The 19,844-nt window shown below is 42.9% G+C and overlaps 1 protein-coding gene across 1 annotated transcript in view; it reads right to left on the reverse strand.

The window, feature by feature from the left end:
* Nucleotides 1–7,492, reverse strand: part of pcif1 (phosphorylated CTD interacting factor 1) — a 144,454-nt gene extending 136,962 nt beyond the window's left edge. The window contains exon 1 of the mRNA XM_063041544.1: nt 7,356–7,492. The gene's annotated coding sequence lies outside the window, so the exon portion shown is untranslated. The remainder of the gene's footprint in view (nt 1–7,355) is intronic.
* Nucleotides 7,493–19,844: the final 12,352 nt, after the last annotated feature.

Here is a 19,844-nt window from a genome sequence, read left to right on the forward strand (position 1 = left end):
GTACTTTGATTCAGGTATTTCCCCGAGGCTGCTGTGCTGCTTTTGTTACCCTGCACTCATTATATTTATGATATGTAATAATTTTTACTGTTAGGAACATATCTGTGACGAACAAGTGTAAGACAAAAACTGTCTACCAGAAGTACATAAATTCAGTGAGAATTTATGGTGATCCCAAGCTATCTCATTGTGAATTTATTTCAAAATCCAAAAAAATCTGAGATCTGAAATACACCCAGCCCCATGCATTTTGGGTAAGGGGTATTCAACTTATATTACTTTGTGTTATATGTGTGAGTTATATGTACTGTAATGGTGTACCTTGGTCAGCAGGAACATTGTTTTGTTTGGTGGTCTAAGTGTGTACAGTTGAATGACAATAAACTGAACTTGAAATAAGAAAAACAAGCCAAATGGCAGCTATAGACATTACATAGAACATAGAATAGTACAGCACAGAACAGGCCCTTTGGCCCACAATGTTGTGCCAACCCTCAAACCCTGCCTCCCATATAACCCCCCACCTTAAATTCCTCCATAGTCTCTTAAATTTCACTAGTGTATCTGCCTCCACCACTGACTCAGGCAGTGTATTCCACGCACCAACCACTCTCTGAGTAAAAAATCTTCCTCTAATATCCCCCTTGAACTTCCCACCCCTTACCTTAAAGCCATGTCCTCTTGCATTGAGCAGTGGTGCCCTGGGGAAGAGGCGCTGGCTATCCACTCTGTCAATATTCCTCTTATTATCTTATTACACATACAAAAATATTGATGTTGACATTAGTTAAATATAAATTTAAAAAATACTTCTCACGATTCTAAAGAGTTAAATGACAATCTGTAATAACTAGATCTTAAAATTTAGAAAATAAACAAAATCCTCCATACAATGGATTCACATCCTGCACCTCAAAAGCCTGCTGAGTACTTCAAAGCATAGGTACACCACAAAAGCAAGAAATGCCACTGAAACATCAGCTGCTGTAAACACAGAAGGAACAAAATACATAGAGTACTGACTAGAATATCAACATCAATGCTTTTGCTCTGTAATAACTTCAATCTTCTGCCTGAGAAAGTACTACTGTATGCATGGAGCTAAAACCAAAGATTCAGCTCCAAGTACAGTCCAATTTTATTTTGTTTATCTGGAATACAAAACCTGGTAAAGTATAAAGCTGATGGGTCCTTATTTTTAAAAGGCAAGAACTCGCACTAACAATTTACCTCACTGCCTTTTATTCATTCATTTTCAGGATTTGCATATCATTGTCAAGGGCAGAATTTATTGTCTCCTCTGCAACCAAGTTCCCCTTGTCCCACATATTCTCCACTCCCAAATTGTGACCTAAACAACTTGCTTATTTTTCTAGTGCCTATGAAGGGTCCTAGACAAACATAATAGTTTCTAATTATGCCCTACTGAATATTTCCAAAATTTCCACTTTTTTTTTGCATCTATTGCCCATCCATTACCAGCATCAAGAACCTGATAGAGTCTTCGTGAACTACTGCAGCCCTTTCAAAAGAAGTACACCTAAAATACTACTGAGGCGATTTCAACTCACATGCACATGAATCCTTTGCCCTTCTTGGGTAGAGGTCATGAATCAAGGACGTGCTGTTGGAGTAGCTTATGTAAAAAAAGCCATTGTGCACCAGCAGTTCAGGGAAAGAACATTTAAGATGAACAGGCTATCAACAAAACTCAAATATTTTTCTTGATTTTCACATATTGAGACATGTGGAAACTACTATCAAACGAGCTTGTGCCTTGTTGATTGTGGTAGTGTCACTTGCCACAGGACACTCAGACTCCCACTTGTTCATGGATCCACTCATTTTGTGAGCAGTTTCTGATCAAAGGGGATTCCAGAATGTTGATGGGGAGACATTCAGCAATGGTAATGACACTAAATAACTTGGGTAGTTAGCATGTCTCTCATTTTTATTGTATGGTCACTGTGTGGCACTTATGAGCTCATGTCTGAACACTGTTTACAGCTTGATGCATGCAAGCCATGACCTGCTTCATTTGCTGAGTTGAGAATGAATCTGAACATTGCCCCCATCAACAGACATTCCCATTTTTGATCTTAAAATGGAGGAAATATTATTGAAGCAGCAGGTACCTTGCCCAAAGAAGTGATATCTAGGGATTGAGATGATTGACTAAGGCACATCCAATTACAAGTATTTTCAGTTTAACCAGATGGGAATGAGAAACTGGTCATGGCAAGTTGATTCATTAAAAGGTAACGGTGCAGTTTAGAGCTAAAGGATTCTTGTGAAACCCAAACTGGGGCAGTGATAAGTAGATTACCATACAACAGGACTGACCAGATAGCATCGTCAACACCAGACAATTTGCAGATCACTGGGTAATAATATACTAGATTCAATTTTATGTGCTTATTTGTGAGCAGAACAAAATTTATCAGTGTTTGAGTCGCAATGATAAAGAAACAGCTTGTCTCAAAACAAGGCCAGTCTGGAATGCAAATCTTTAACACGAGTGCCTGTCCCATGCCTTTTGTTGTATCTCCTGATGTCATTCAAATGAATTTAGTTGGCTGAAGGCTGGATTTTATGATGGTGGGTATTTCAGGTGTTTAGATAGATTTTTCATTTCAGAATTCTGACTGAACACAGTTGCATTTGCTCCAGTTGAGGATTGAGCACTCAAACTGATTTGTGCCATTGTTAAAGATGAGCCATCGCTTCCCACACCCTTCCACTCTCCCCAATTAATTTCAATTATCCATGTGACCGATCTCCAGATATTTGATTTGATCTACACATTGTAAAATTGTTGTGTTTTTTGTGTTATACACATGGGTATATCTGGTACTGCTGTCAACATGCCCTTCTGTATCCCTCATGGCATCAGATATGATCTCCTGGTTTAACTTTAACAGTAGGATTAGAAATATTCCACACCTCCAGAAAATAACTATGGTGGTGTATTTGATACATGTAACTCAGCACCTAGATCAGCCAATTAAAAAACATGAGCAACACAATCTTAGTCACTTATCTGGAAAATTAATCATTTAAAAAAAGGAATGATATGCATACAACTTTGTGCCTAATTTCATAGGTTTCACCAGTTTCAATCATTAAAATGGTTTACAATCACTCAAACACAATATAATGGAACTTCTACCAACCTTCAAGATACCCATTACTTTTCCCATCAATTAAGGACAGAGGCATAGGCTAATGGCTTTTCTTTAATCCCTTTGAAAGTACACAAAATGACAGTAATGTATAAGCTACTGAGCATTGGTAAAATTCAAATAAAAGTTAATGTTTTGGCAGTGAAAGCAGTCTCAAATCTATTTTTATGCCTCACCTTTCTAGTTAGCTGGTACTCGGCCATAGCAAGTCAAATGAAAGACTAATCTCATTAGAATTTCCAACAAATTGAATAAACTTTACACACAATAGAGCCATACATGTACAAGAAAAAATATTTTTTGTATAAATTGGACCACAGTTTTCTAAATCCAAGCAGCACTATGGCAGTTAGTAGAGCTGCTGCCTCACAAGACCAAAGGCGCTGTCTGTGTTTACACTTTCTTCCTGACAGCCTGGGCTTCCTCCACGTGCTCCAGCTTCTTCCCACATTCCAAAGTTATGCAGATTGGTAGGTTATTTAGCCACTGCACATTGCCTCTATTGAGGTGGTAAGAGAATCTGGGAGAAGCTGATGAGAGTGTGAGAATAAAGAAATGGGATTAATGTAGGATTAGTACAAATGGGTGCAAAATGGTAGATACGACCTCAGCAGGCCAAAGCTCCTGTTTCCATTCTCTCTAATTAATAATTATATCCCACTGGAAATATTATATCTCTTTATATCTATCTGATAAATTTAACTGTTTTCCAGTGGGATGGGAATGGTGGAGATCATCCAAATCTACATTCCATATACAAAGAAATAAACTTGCAAGATACTATTTTTAAATGCAAGGTAGTCTTTATTTAGGAAATAGCAGCACTGTAGTTTTGAAAACACATTAACGATCCAGGGACTGAAACAAGTTCATACTTCATGGGAAGACTTAACTCATTTAGTCTATGCCAGCTCTCACAGCATTCCCATTCCCTTATTTACTTTCTGGTAACATTTTCCCTCTTAAGCTCATCAACTTCACTCCAATTCTATGTCCCCACTACACTTGGGTCAATTTACAGCAGCCAATTAAATTAACAAAGCACCTTTTGTGGGAGGAAACCAATGCAATCATGTAGAGAATATAAAACACCACACAAGATGAGATGCACCAGTCACTGGAACTGGGGCAGGAATGGTAACTGCTACATCACTGTGCCATCCAAGGAAACCCGGGCTACTCCACCCCAACTTATGAAGTCAGAGGACACTGGCAAGGGCAGCATTTATTGCTCATCTACATTGCAATGTGGAAGAACTGAGAACTTGGTATCAAGTCTATGAAATAAAATGATGGCCATTAAAGACAAATGTATTTTCCCTCCCTTTGACTGATCTTGAGGGAAACTTCCCAAAGGGAAGTTGGGTCAATGATACAAACTTGGTAAGTATGGAGGTAAACAGTAATCTTGGATGGACAGGATGTAGGGTTGAAATCAGTCAGATCAGTTATGGCAAAGTAGTGTTGAATCTCTCTGAAAGAACTCCCATAAAATATCTGGAATAAAAGGTTAGCTGCAGTAACGGCAACCATAAAAACTACTAGTTGGTCAGGGACAACTTAATGTCAAGTGACAAATGAATGCCCAACATCCAGTTTAAAAAAAAGTTGCCAACTCTAACTCTGCCTTTCATACATCACAACAAACCCAGTCTCCCCGACTTCCAATAACTAGTCTCTGACGTCCAAAGCTTTTCTCATCCAGTCACCACTGGCACAGCACAGCAACCCATCCTAACCCACTCAAACATCAATGGTCATGCACCCTAAACATTCACACTCCTGGAAATAACACAAGACAACCCTCTCCCTTCACCTGCCTTGTTCACTACTCATCTAGATCTAGATAGGCCAGCGATGTTGTGGGGATGGAACTGGACTCTCTGTCAGTGGTGTTTGGAAAGAGGATGCTGTCCAAGTTGCATGCCATCTTGGACAGTATCTCCCATCCACTACATAATGTACTGGTTGGGCACAGGAGTACATTCAGCCAGAGACTCATCCCACCGAGATGCAACAAACAGCATCATAGGAAGTCATTCCTGCCTGTGGCCATCAAACTTTACAGCTCCTCCCTTAGAGGATCAGACACCCTGAGGCAATAGGCTGGACCTGGACTTATTTCCTGGCATAATTTACATATTACTATTTATGGTGCAACTGTAACGAAAACCAATTTCCCCCGGGATCAATAAAGTACAACTATAACTATATACACACTCTCCACCCCTCCCTCCAATCATCCAAACTTCAGCCTCCCTCATACACCTGCCCCATTGCCAGTCCCTTATACCCCAATCACCGGACCCACAAGTGCCCCCATAACCCCTCCTTCACATCTTCATCACCTGTCCCATACGCAACCCACAAGTGGCCCCCCCCCCCACATTTCGGCCCACAAGCAACACCCCCCTCCCACATTCTGGCCCACAAGCAACACCCCCCTCCCACATTCCAGCCCACAAGTGACCCCCCCTAGCACATTCCGGCCCACAAGCGACCCCTCCCAAACACATTCCGGCCCACAAGCGAACCCCCCAAACACATTCCAGCCCACAAGCGACTCCCCCAACACATTCCGGCCCACAAGCAGACCCCCCCTTCACATTCCAGCCCACAAACGACCCCCTACACACATTCCGGCCACAAGTGACACCCCCACACACTCATATTCCGGCCCACAAGCGCTCCCCAACACATTCCGACCCACAAGCGACCCCCAACACACATATTCCCGACCCACAAGCGACACCCCCCACACATTCCCACCCACCAGCGACACCCCCCACACATTCCCACCCACCAGCGACACTCCCCACACATTCCCACCCACAAGCGACCCCCGCCCAACATTCCCACCCACAAGCGACCCCCCCACACACCCACATTCCGACCCACAAGCGACCCCCCCCCACATACCCACATTTCGACCCACAAGCGACCCCCCCCACACACCCACATTTCGACCCACAAGCGACCCCCCCCACACACATTCTCCAACCCACAAGCGACCACCCCCCACACATTCCGACCCACAAGCGACCCCCCCAACACACATATTCCCACCCACCAGCGACACCCCCACACAATCCGACCCACAAGCGACCCCCCCCCACACAGCCACATTCCGCCCCACAAGCGACCCCCCCCCCCCACACACACACACATTCCGGTCCACAAGCGACCCCCCCCACACACCCACATTCCGCCCCGCAAGCGACCCCCCCACACATTCCGCCCCGCAAGGACCCCCCCACACATTCCGCCCCGCAAGCGACCCCCCCAACACACATATTCCCACCCACCAGCGACACCCCCACACATTCCGACCCACAAGCGACCCCCCCCACACACACTCCGACCCACAAGCGACCCCCCCACACACCCACATTCCGCCCCACAAGCGACCCCCCCCACACCCACATTCCGACCCGCAAGCGACCCCCCCATACACATTCCACCCCACAAGCGACCCCCCCACACACCCACATTCCGACCCTCAAGCGACCCCCCCCACACACATTCCACCCCACAAGCAACCCCCCTCACACACCCACATTCCACCCAAGCGACCCCCCCCACACACCCACATTCCGACCCGCAAGCGACCCCCCCACATTCCACCCCACAAGCGACCCCCCCACACATTCCGCCCCACAAGCCGCCACCCCCCCGTCACCCCACCCTCACCCCTCCCATCACCCATCCTCCTCCTCCGCTCCCACTCCGCGCGCCCGCGCCACTCAATGGAGCCGCTGCGCGGTTGGCGCCTGACTGCGCATGCTCTGGCTATGCCGCCCGCCCAGATCCTCGGCCGCAGGTTGAGCGAGCCAGGGGGAAGGCTCGCGTGCAAGCAGCGCAGCACAAAACTCTAGGGCCGCTTCGGGCACCGAGTGCGGAGTGCGGCCCCCGAGATCGGACACAGTTCCCGACCGAATGAGGACAGAGCATCAGCGTCAGCGGGCAGAGCAGACCGCGCTCCCGAGCGGCGTCACTGGAAAAGCCTCAAAATGGCGACGGTGGCTGGGAGCCCGCCCGCTTGCCGCCACCGTCCCCCCCACCCCCCGGCTCTCTCCTTCCCGCTTTTGGGCGGCAAATGACGGACCACTGGTGAGGTGCGTGGTGCCGTGCTCGTCATGCGGCGTGTGCTGGTGCTATGCGCGGCCCGATTACCGGCTATGCAGATAGGAGAGGCTCGACACCGAACCACCTCGTTGCTGATCCCGCCTCCGCTTCACCGCTCAGCCACCGCCGCCTCCATCTTGTGTTTCGGAGCGCCGCGCCGGCCCCCGCGCAGGCGCGCAGCGCCGGGGCTCCTCCGCTGATTGGCTCGCGCCAGGAAGGAGCGCGGGCACCGATTGGCGGGGCAGTAGGCGTCGGCAACAAATGCACTCGTTGCTCAAGCCGAGAGGGCGATCTTCGCTTCATCTGATTGGATGGGGATGCCGCTGAAGAACCAGCGGTTTGGCGATTGGCTGCTGATCCGGCAGGGTACGTCATCAAAATAAACAGGGGTTCGGGAGGGTGTTTTGTTGGTTTGTTGAATATGGGTGGGGTTGTGTTGTGTTGTGCTGTGCTATCGCAGAGGTACACTGCTAGTGCTGTGTTGTCGAACTGATGTTCATGTGTGGGCGTTGTTACTTACTGTCTTGTCACTCATCGCTAGTGCTATGATACTGTTTTGGCCTTGTGGCTCGGTATTGAGCGGCGATGCTTGGAGTGTTGGTTTGTAGAACTTTAGAGCAGTTCCGCATGTCATGCCCTCTCCCCCACATAATCCTCTATTTTCGATATATTATGTGCCTATCTAAGAGTCTCTTAAATGTCTCTAATGTATTGGCTACTATGACTGCTCCCGGCAGTGTGTTCCATTCACTCTCTTAAGTTAAAATAAACTATCTGACAACCCTCCCCCCCCCCATGCTATCCTATTCCCCTTAATGATCACTCAGCCTACAGAGAGGAGATGAAAGACTCAAGGACTGGTGCTGGGCGAATAGCTTCTTGCTTAATGTCAACAAGGCAATGGAAAATTTTGTGGGGGTTTTCGTGCTGCATCAGATCTAAAGTAACGATTATTTTGCTCCCCTTTACACTTGATTGCTGGAATCAACCACCTTAAAATTACACCCTCTCATATTAGCCATTATCTTCCAGGGAAAAGGGTGCTGGCTGTCCACTCAATGCTTTTTATCATCTTACACTCTTCCATTAAGTTGCTCCTCATCCCCCTTTGCTCCAAAGAGAAAAGCCCTAGCTCGCTCAATCCTTTCTCATGATAGATGTTCTTTAATCCAGGCAGCATTCTGATAAATCTCCTCAGCACCCTCTCTAAAGTGCCCACATCCTTCTTATAATGAGGCGACCAGAGCTAATTCAAGTCTAACCAGTTTTATAGAGATGACGACATAGCTCCATGGCTCTTGAACTCAATTCCCTGACTAATGAAGGCCAACACACCACATGCCACCTTAACCACTCTATCAGCTTGCATTGCAGGTTAACCATAATGCCTAACTTTACTAATCCCTAATTGTATATCTCTCTATGCCCTGCTTATTCAATATCTGTCGAGACGTCTGTTAAGTGGTTGTTACTGTTCCTTCCGGATACCAACTTTTAAGTGAAAATTTTACCCCTCAGATCCCCTTTAAATATCCTCCCTCTCACCTTAAACCAGTGTCCTTTAGTTTTAGACCCTACTATAGGAAACAGACACTAGACATCAATCCTATCTATGCTTCATAATTTTAAATACTTCTATCATGTCAGCTCCAGCTTCATTTGGTCCAGGAAAAAAGACCTGAACTGTCTGATCCCGATAACTTAAGTTCTCCAATCCAAGCAACAATCTTTGAATGTTTTCTGCAATCTCTGTGGCTTACTCTTAAGTGTGGCCCTAACCAACATTTTGTACAACTGTAACATGGTGTCCCAACCCTTGTAGTCAGTGCCTCAGCAGAATAGGGCAAACATGCCAAGATGCCTTCTTCACCACTGCTGTGACCTATATTCCCATTTTCAGGAAATATATGCTGTTATCCCAGATGCTTTCTGCTTAACACCATTCCCTGTGGTATGTCCTGGTTCAACATCCCAAAATGCATTTTCGCACATATCTGAAATAAATTGCATTTGCCAGTCCCTTGCAAACTTTCCCAGTTGATCCACATTCTCTTGTAACCCAAATCAACTTTCTTCACTGTGCACTATACTACCAACTTAATATTGTCTTCTGCAAACTTCCTAATCGTGCCACTTCCATTCTCCTCCAAATCTTTTATATATATATATGACAAAGAAAAGGGGCACCCTGCATCAATCCCTGCTGCACACCACTTATCACAGACCTCCAATATGAGAAACAACTCTCCACGGCCTCCTACTAATAAGGCAAATTTATATCCAGTTTGCTAATTTGTCCTGGATTCCTGGTGTCTCATCTGCTCCATTTTGATTGGTCATGAACAGAGATTCTATAATACTCTAAGAAATAGGTGCAGAATTAAGCTATCTGGCCCGTCAAGTTTGCTCCACTATTTCAGAACAATCTTGAACCTTAGGATCCATTGGTCCACAATGTCTGAGGCAAGCACAATTAAACTAAATCTCCTCAGCCTGTATGTCATCTACAGTATATCCCATCATTCTCTGCATATTCATGTGCCTAACATCCTCTTTAACACCACTATTGTATCCACTTCCACCACTGCCTCTGGCAGTTTCTGTAGAAAAAAATTATTTTACACACCTCCTTTGAACTTTACCTGACTCCTTAAATGCATGTTCTATAGTACTTGGTATTTCTATCCTGATATATAAAAAAAATCAGAGTATCTATTCTATCTATGCCTCCCAAAATTTTATTTACTGAGAGAGACAACACAGAACAGGCGCTTTCAGCCCAATGAGCTACAGCCCAGCAAACCACCTATTTAACCATAGTCTAATCACAGGATAGTTTACAATGACCAGTTGGCTTATTAACCGGTACATCTCTGGAGTGTGTGAAGAAACTGGAACACTTACAGAAAGAGCTGAAACTGAACTCTGAACTATGACACCTCAAGCTGTAATAACATCCCAGTAATTGCTACCTGCCGTGGCACCCTATAAACTTCCCCTCAGCCTCCAGAGACAGCAACCCAAGTTTTGTCCTATTTCTCCTTATAATTCATACCCTCTAATCCAGCCAACATCGTGTTAAACCCTTTCCAAAACCTCCACATCCTTCTTGTAAAGGGGCAACCAGAATTGCACAGAATATCTAGCTTTTTCCTCTGACCTTCTAGTAATCTCTGCCTATGTCTGAACTTGGGTATGTGCAGAACAGGCAAGATATTAAGCACATAGATAGGGTTGATGATGAGAAACTCTTTCTCTTAGCAGAGCTGAATGTAATTAGAGGCTGTAGATTTAAAGTAAAGGTTGGGAAATTTGGTGTGGAGAAATATTTTTTTCCACCCGGAAGTACTGAATCAGGTTTACAATCACCGACGTATGTTGTGAAATTTATTGCTTTGTGGCAGCAATACAGTGCAAGACATTAAAATATTACTGTAAGTTACAATAGAATAAATAGCACAGAGATGAATCATGAGATGGTGTTCATGCACTGGTCAGAAATCTGAAGGCAGAGGGATAGAAATTGATCATAAAATGTTGAGTATGGGTCTTCAGGCTCCTGAATCTCCTCCCTGATTGTAGTAATGAGAAGAAGGCAAATGCCGAGTGATGAGGATCTTTTATGATAGACGTTGCCTTCTTTAGGAGCTGCATTTTGAAGATGTCCTCGATGGTGGGAAGGGTTGGTTAAGTGCATTTTAGTGGAGGCAACTACTCTCACAATTGTTGCAGTGGGAGTGAATGGAAGCGCAGTGGGCATGCTGGAATCCATGCTACAGGACAGCAATCTCATTTGTGTTCCTCTCTACTGTTTGTTCCCTGGAAGGCAAGCTGGATTCTAAGGCACCATCCCATGAGCTATCAGTCTTCAAGCTACCCCACCCAAGAACCTGTGCTAATATTTGTGACTGTATGTGCTATCATAGCTGTGTGTGACTGTATGCATTGTGTTTTGCAACTTGGCCCCAGTGGAATACTGTTTCATTTAGCTGTATGCATGTGTATGGTTGAATGACAATTGAACATTAACTTGAAATTTAAATATTTAGATGGTCTTACAAAATGGCACGGCATAAAAAGATTACAGGCTGAATGCTAGAAAATGGGAATAGTACAGATAGTTACTTAATAGTTGGCACACACAGTGGACTGAAGAGCCTTTTTTTCTGTGTTGTATGACAAAGCCTGCTCATTGGAGTGGAATTGAGGCCTTAATGTTAGCCCAAGAGAGGATATAGGAAATGTACATTTACCCGGCCACAAGTAGTTTGCAGAGAGTGTTGATGGTACTTTTCCTTTGTTTTGAAGTACTTGCTGTAGGTAGTTCATATCTGAAGAGTTGTACAGGAGGACAGGGATTGCTATTCCATGAACTTCATGCCAGGTTTGTGGCTGGGTTTCTTCTCATCAGTTGCTCTGGAACTATACTGATTCACTGACTTCAGATGCTGGAAATCTTTAGCAACAGAAACAAAATGCTGGAGGTGCTCATCAGTTCTAATGAAAGGTCTCTGCCTGAAGCACTAACTGTTCATTTCCCTCCATAGATGCTGCCTGACTTGCTGAGTTCCTCCAATATTTCGTGATGTGTTGACTGTTACACTGATTCACTGAAGGCAATGCTGGCTTCCAACACTCCAGTGAGGTGGCTCCCAGTCTCATCATGGACCTTGATTGTTAGAAGGTAGTGTTGTACAGGACAGGTTGGTGGTCTTCCTGATGTTTAGTGTAAGGCATATTCTCTTGTATGCTTCTGCCAAGGACTTGCAGTGACTTGAAGCTTAGTCTCTGAACATACAAATACACAAAAATTGAAATCCAAATGTAGCTCAATAGTTGAAGTTGAGGTGACCTTGGCACTGGAATGGAGGTTGTGCAGCTTAAACAGTTTCCCATTTTTCCTGTGGATTAATCTCAATCCATTGGAAAGCTTATTGCAGATAAGGTGCAGCATTTTATCAACAAACATTACAGAAAATTTTGGGATGATGAGGCAATCTTTAATGATACTGGTCTGCCCTGAGATTGGGTCTATGATGCTTAAAGTAATGGCATAGACGTGATCAAGAAACAGATTTGAAATAGAGATGAATTTTTGTAGACGACAAAATTTGAGAAGAATGGTCCATCTTGATTGAAGAAGCAAATATTTGAGTGACATGGTAGTGTAGAAGTTAGTAGCACCAGCAATCAGGGTTCAATTCCTGCTGCCTTCTGTGAGGAGTTCTCCCCATGACCGTGTGGGTTTCCTCCAGGTGCTCCAGTTTCCTGTCACATTTCAAAGGCACATGGTTAGGGTTTGTGTGTTGGCACTTGCAGACTGCCCTCTGCATAATCTTTGGACTGTGTCAGGTGAGTCTTGAAAAGCACTGGGTTCATAAGCACAATTTCAATATAAGAAAAGTTTCACACATCAGAGTTGCTGGTGAATGCAGCAGGCCAGGCAGCATCTCTAAGAAGAGGTACAGTCGACGTTTTGGGCCGAGACCCTTCGTCAGGACGAAGGACCCTTAGTCCTGACGAAGGATCTCGGCCCGAAACGTCGACTACCTCTTCCTAGAGATGCTGCCTGGCCTGCTGCATTCACCAACAACTTTGATGTGTGTTGCTTGAATTTCCAGCATCTGCAGAATTCCTCGTGTTTAAGAAAAGTTTGTTGACTTTGTAATAATTTTCTAACGGCCCCTAACAATGGGTTTTGCCATTTGATGCAGTTCCTCACTTTTGCCTGTTTCTCTTTTCTTGAATTGTGGTGTTGCATTTGTTGCCTTCTAATCTGATGTCTCTGTTCCAGAATCTAATAAATTTTTGAAGATTATCGGTAACTAATGCATTATTTCATTGGCCATCGCTCATTGAACTAGTATCCAGAGGCCTGGACTGTCCGTCCATAAACAGGAGTTTGCATTCCACTGTGACGAATGGGGAAATTAAATTCTAGTGGTTATTTCTGGAATAAAAATCAGGTTTGCATCAATGGTGACTTTAAGATGATAGGATCATTGTAAAAAAAAACTCTGAAAATCTGCTGTCTTTTAGCTGAGTGACTCCTGTCTCTCCAATTGCCTTCCAATTCCAGATGTAGAATGTATACCAGCTGCATCTGTGACATCCATGTACCTGGAAGGTGTAGGTTTCAGATCCAGGGGATGTCAGCTTTTGGTATCACATCACCAACAACAAATTTCACATCATATAAGTTAATCATAATAAACCAGATTCTGACCCCAAACTGGTGGTGATATTTCTGTAACTTTTATTTTGTTTCCTATCTTGAAGACTGACTAAAATATTAATTTTAATGTCTCAGCTTTTCTATGTTCTTGATTTAAATTACAGTACTTCATTTTTGGCTCCAGAGGACAATTGTTTCTTTTTGATATTGTTTTAATAAACATCTCCTCCACAATGTCCATCAGCACAGGTACACTACAGGGTGGTGCTTAGCCACCTGCTCTCTTTGCTTTACATCTATGTCTATGTGGTGAAGTACAGCTCCAACACCATACTCGAGTTTGCTGATGACACCACTGTTGTGGGCCATTTCAGAGGTGGTGAGGAACAGCATACAGGAGGGAGATTGAAATTTTGTCTGAGTGGTGTCATGACAACAACCTCCCACTCAATGTCAGTAAAGCGAGGAACTGATGGTAGACTTAGGGAGAGGGAAACTAGAGATCCATAAGCCAGACCTCATTGGAGCTTCAGAGGTGGAGCAGGTCAGTAACTTTTAACTCCTGGGTTTTACTATCTCAGAGGACTTGTCCTGGACCCGTCATATAAATGTAATTGCAAAGAAAGCACGACAGCGCCTCTACTTTCTCAGGAGTCTGCTGAGATTCGGCATGGCATCGAATACCTTCACAAACTCCTATAGTTGTATAGTGGAAAGCCTGTTGACTGGCTGCATTACAGCCTGGTATGGGAACACCAATGCCTTTGTATGGAAAATCCTATAAAACGTAGTTTATTCGGTCCACTACATCACGGGTAAAACCCTCCCAGCCATTGAGCATATCTATATGAAACACTGTTACAGGAAAGCAGCATCCATCATCAAAGATCCTTACCACCCAGGCCTTGCTCTTTTCTCACTGTTGCCATCAGGCAGAAGATACAAGTACCTCAGGACTCGCACCACCAGGTTCAAGAATAGTTACTACCCTTCAAACATCAGGCTGTTGAATAAAAGAGGATGACTACACTCATCTGTTGAGGTGTTCCCACTACCAATGAACTCACTTTAAGGATTCTTTATCTTGTTATTTCATACTTTTGTTATTTATTGCTATTTATATTTACAGTTGCACAGCTTGTTTTATATGCTCTTGTTCTTTCATTGATCCTATTTACAGTTACTATTCTGTAGATTCGCAGGAAAAAGAATCTCGATTGTATGTGGTGACTTGTATGTACTCTGATAATAAATTTTACTTTGAACTTCATATAGTTGTAGAAATTCTCAAATTAAAGAATATGTATTTTTTGCTCATTTACCTTTGTGTTCTGTTTCTGTGAATATTTGGTCATTGGCTGGTTCTTAAAATTTCTTTCTCCTCAGGCTTACTATTCTTGATAGTTTTGTAAGCCTTCAATCTAGTCTCCATGGTTAGCTGAAAAGAAATTACACTTCAAGATTTTTGTGCATTGAAAAGTATTTATCTACTAGTAAGCCTTTTAATCTAGTTTTCTAATCTGTTTTGGCCAGCAAGCTATTCACTATTTTAATGAATTATTTCATTTTGTATTAAATCCTGGAAATTCATATATTCCTCAATAGATGTAACTATCACCTTGAAATCTATAAACATTCCTCAGTTTCCACCTTTTTATAATTTAAACCCTTTTCCAGCTCTAGTTAACCAATTCAGCAGGACCCCTGTTCCGTCCCTTTTTAAGCAGACCTATCTCAGTAGAATAGAATTTCTCCATCGCTCCTGCCAATACCCCATGATTTGAAACCCTTTCTCCCATTCCACTCAAGTTCCATTCAGCTTTATGATCAAGTAAAAAATCTGGGGTTCATTATTTTTAAAGTTCTAATTGTAACTGCAGCCCAAGCTTCTCAACTTTTTTTTGCAGAACTTTTACCTTCATTCGATCAAACATAAACAAAACCAACTGTGTTGCCTACTCCAAATTCTTCACCCTTAATCTGGAACCAAAATGTTGCATGTTCAGTCATCAGCTTCAGCACCATTGAGAAGTCCTCAACATTAGTAAACCTCTCTGTCCCATCCCTTGCTCACAAATCCCTGATTCAGTTTTCACTTCTTACAAAGAAGGCATTGTGGTAAAAACACTAGGAACTGCTATGGTGTGAATTGGTAAGTAGGAACTGATTGCCACTTAAACTGCATACTAACATTCATTCAAGAGTGTGCATGAAGCTTTGGTGGATAGCACTTTGGCTTGGCACTTTCCAAAAAATACACACATGGAGTATGAAGAATCCAATACTCCCCATTTCATATTTCTTGCTTTTGGTCCTGTGAAGAGGTCCTCAGAAGTGTCATCACCGATTAACTGGAATCAGAAAACTTGCACTCCTTTCTCAATTACACTTTATGTGCACAAGGAAAACAGACTATTGTAAAGTTTAAGCAAAGAAATACAAATTTTATACAAAAAATGATCAGTTGGATGCAGATATTGACCAACTGGTAACCTTGTAGATGTTCAAATTCCTAACATGCATAATCAAATCATCAATGCCACTATTATAGTACAAGTCTTAATAACCAATAGAATCTACATGTTAAAGGCAAATAACAGAACTGATAAAATAACTGAGCAATAGGAAATGTTGCCCTGGAATGCTTTGTTTTGATTCCTTTTCTTGGTATCCTGAATGACTCTGGTCCCCTGCTGTGCAGAGGGAAGCTATGCTCTTCAAGACCTTCCTTGCCTGGGTTGACTGCACAGTATCTCTAAACTGTCCTTGCTTCCACATTATCTTAACCCTTGTGTTGTAACTTCCAACAGAAGCACATGCTGGTGTTCCTGGGGCACCTTATCAAGGCATTGACAACACTCAAGGAACATTTGTCTTGCATATTCTTGAAGACATCATCTAAAGATAGTAAATGCTGTTGCACTCTCTTAATAAAGGTGATACAATGGTCATGAAACAAAATGCTGGAAATGTCCATCAGGTCAGGCACCATTTGTGTGACAAAAAACAGTTAATACTTTCAGGATAGGAATCCATGACTAGCCTAGGATGATGTCCAGTATGAACAGTGTATATGAATTTCATTTATTGTGATAATGATCGTGAAAAGGCACGGAGCTAAGATGGTGTCCTTTACTTCTGCAAGTTTGAGATATCTCTTTTCTACCAGAGCATTCAGTGGTGTTCTCTAGAGTCTATTTCCTCCTCCTTATGAGCCCAACTCTTCCAGCATAAACTACTGTATGCAACAAGAGTACCTCACACGTTCAGTGGACTCAGAGTCTGGAACCCACATTTACAGCTCTTATAACAGTTGTACGGAGTAGCACTTGTTGAAAATGTATGTTTTAATTCTTCAAAGAAAATTAGGAAGTAGAGTAGGCAATATGATCCTTAGAACTTGTTCCAGACATTAAATACAATCAGAACTGATTCTTTATCACAACACTCTCTTCTCATTATCAATTGATATCTTTACTGCATAGATTCAAATTATGGTAATCAATTATTAAAGCAAAACTTTGAGTTAATACCAGCTGCTCAAACATTCAAATCCAATTAGTATGGAATTTAGGGACCAGCTTTCATCATGATCAACCACGTTTAAACTATGAATGCAGTAATGTAAAAAATCCAAGAACACGGTGTGAATAAGTCTCACAGCCTGGGTGAAGAAGTTGTTGCCCTGCCTAACAGTTCTGATTCTTGCGCTGCGGTATCTTCTGCTTGACAGTAGGAGGTCAAAGAAATTATGGGAAGGATTAGAGGGGTCCTTGACAATGGGAGGTGCTACATATGTGTTGCTTCTGATATACAGAATTGGGGGTGGGGAGGAAAAACTTGAGAAAGTGCATAAATTAGTCCTATAGTTGGCAACAGATTCACAATATCAAAGGAGGAAGACCCAGCTTACCACACTTGTCCCAACACAGCAACCAAATTGAGAAATCACAGAAATGGGAGATGGTGGCAGATTTTTTACTGAAGAACAAGAATAAACTTAAGGGCTAGGAGGGCGATGATGATTTTGACTATTATACTGTGATTCACTGTAAAGCTTCCTTTATGATTGTATAAATCATTAAAAATCTCTATTTGATAAACCGATGGTGTTTTCTTTTGCTGACTTGTTTACATTAAAAAATCATTGGAACAGTGGTATCCTACAAACCCCATGGCAGAAGGGTTCTTTTTTAGGAGCAGTGGAGGTGATAAGTTTCCAGTCAGTTGGGGAGAAAGGTTTGGAGCTTTAGGATGGAAATGTAAACTGCAGTGGAAGACATTCTGGAAGGATTACGATCTGGGAGTGGAGATTTTTGCAAAATAAGTTGTGAGTAGTCCAAGTCCTAGGAGTGGAAGTGAGGAGTGCAAAAGAGGCTGTGGAAGGTCTGTGAGTTAGGAGGGCAGTGCCACCTGCAGAAGCAGAGTGTTTCATTATGGGAAATTGAGTAGAGGAATACAGTCCTTGGTGGGGTGTGATAAGCAATTTTTATTAAGGATCGGGGAGCACTGCAAGGGAGAGAGATAAAGTTAGTCTTCAGGAGGAGGAAGAGGTTGCATTGATTTGGAGGTTTGCCTGAGGAGTAGAAAATTTTCGCAAGGATTGTGAAAATATTCATTGTATCTAGTCCAGCAGTCCCTCCCTTTCACTGCAGCTTACTTATGTCTAACAAAACTATGCGGCTACAGTAATGAACTTTAAATAAACTCTCAACTGTAAAGAAGGAGTCTGATTTAAATATAATAATTAAGAGTCTAATGTTTTATGATAAAAACATCAAAACTTCACATTGCAAAAATGGCACCATTACAGATTTGGCTCATATTGTCTATATTGGGCTCCTTAACTGCTGATTCTATCTTACCTATCAGTCTGCAATACTATAAAGCTAGATAAAGGACATATAAAAATCACAAACAAATAGTAATAATTATGCTTCGCAAAGGCAACACAGATGGTCAATGCAGAAATGCGGTAGGAAAAGATTAGTGGACACTGAATTAGGGATATGATAATAAAATAGATTACAAGTGGACATGGTAGTAAGAATTAGAGGTTTTTTTTGTATTGCTGGAATCTGTAAGTGGGTTGCTGTAGGACTACATAGTGTCATAGAGAAGTGCAACACAGAAACAAGCCCTATGGCACATCTAGTCCATACTGAAGCCATTTAAATTGCCTACTCCCATTGTCCTGCATGGGAGCATAGCCCTCCATGCCCCTACTATCCATGTACCTATCCAAACTTAAATGTTGAAATGAAGCTCACAGGCACCACTTGTGCTGGCAGCTCATTCCACACTCTCACGACCCTCTGAGTGAAGTTTCCCATCATGTTCCCCTTAAACCTTTCACCCTTAACTCCGGTTGAAGATCCATCCAACCTCCGTGGAAAAAGCCTGTTTACATTTATCCTGTCTATGCCCTTTATAATTTTGTACACCTCTATCAAATCTCCTCTCAATTACATTCTAAGGAATACAGTCCTAACCTCTTCAATCGTTTCTTATAATTCAGGTCCTCTGGACCTGGCAATATTCTTGTAAATTTTCACTGTACTCGTACATGTTTCCTGTAGGTAGGTGACCTAAACCATACACGATGCTCCAAATTAGGTCTCACCAACATCTTGTACAATTTCAACATAACATCCCATTTCTTGTACTCAATATATTGATCTTGAAGGCCAATATACCAAAAGCTTTCTTTATGACCCTATCTATCTGAGATGCCACTTTTAATGAATTATGCACCTGTATCCCTAGATCCCTTTGTTCTACCACACTCCTCAGTGTCCTACCGTTGACCTACCCTGACTGGTCAGGCCTACCCTGGTTGGTCCTACAGAATACAATATTGTGCACTTGTCTGCATTAAATTCCATCTGTCATTTTTCCAGCTGATGCAGATCCCTCTGCAAGCCACAATAGTCTTCCTTGCTGTCCACTACACCCCCAATCTTGGTGTCACCTGCAAATTTACTGAATCAGTTAATCACATTATCATCCAGATTATTGATATAGATGACAAACAACAATGGATCCAGCACCAATCCCTGTGGCACTCCACTAGCCACAGGCCTCCAGTCTGAGAAGCAACCATCCACTTCCACTATCTGGCTTCTCCCCCAAAGCCAATGTCTAATCCAATTTTCTACATAATTTTGAATGCCGGGTGACTTAATCTTCTTGACCAACTTCCCATGCAGGACCTTGTCAAATGCATTGCTAAAGTCCACGTAAAAAATCCATTGCCTTGCCTTCATCCACTTTCCCAGTAATTTCCTTGAAAAGCTCTATGAGATTGATTAGACATGACCTGTCATGCACAAAGCCATGCTGACTATCCTTAATCAGGCCAT

The sequence above is a fragment of the Mobula hypostoma genome, chromosome 2 (genome assembly GCF_963921235.1).
Source record: "Mobula hypostoma chromosome 2, sMobHyp1.1, whole genome shotgun sequence".
NCBI lineage: Eukaryota > Metazoa > Chordata > Chondrichthyes > Myliobatiformes > Myliobatidae > Mobula > Mobula hypostoma.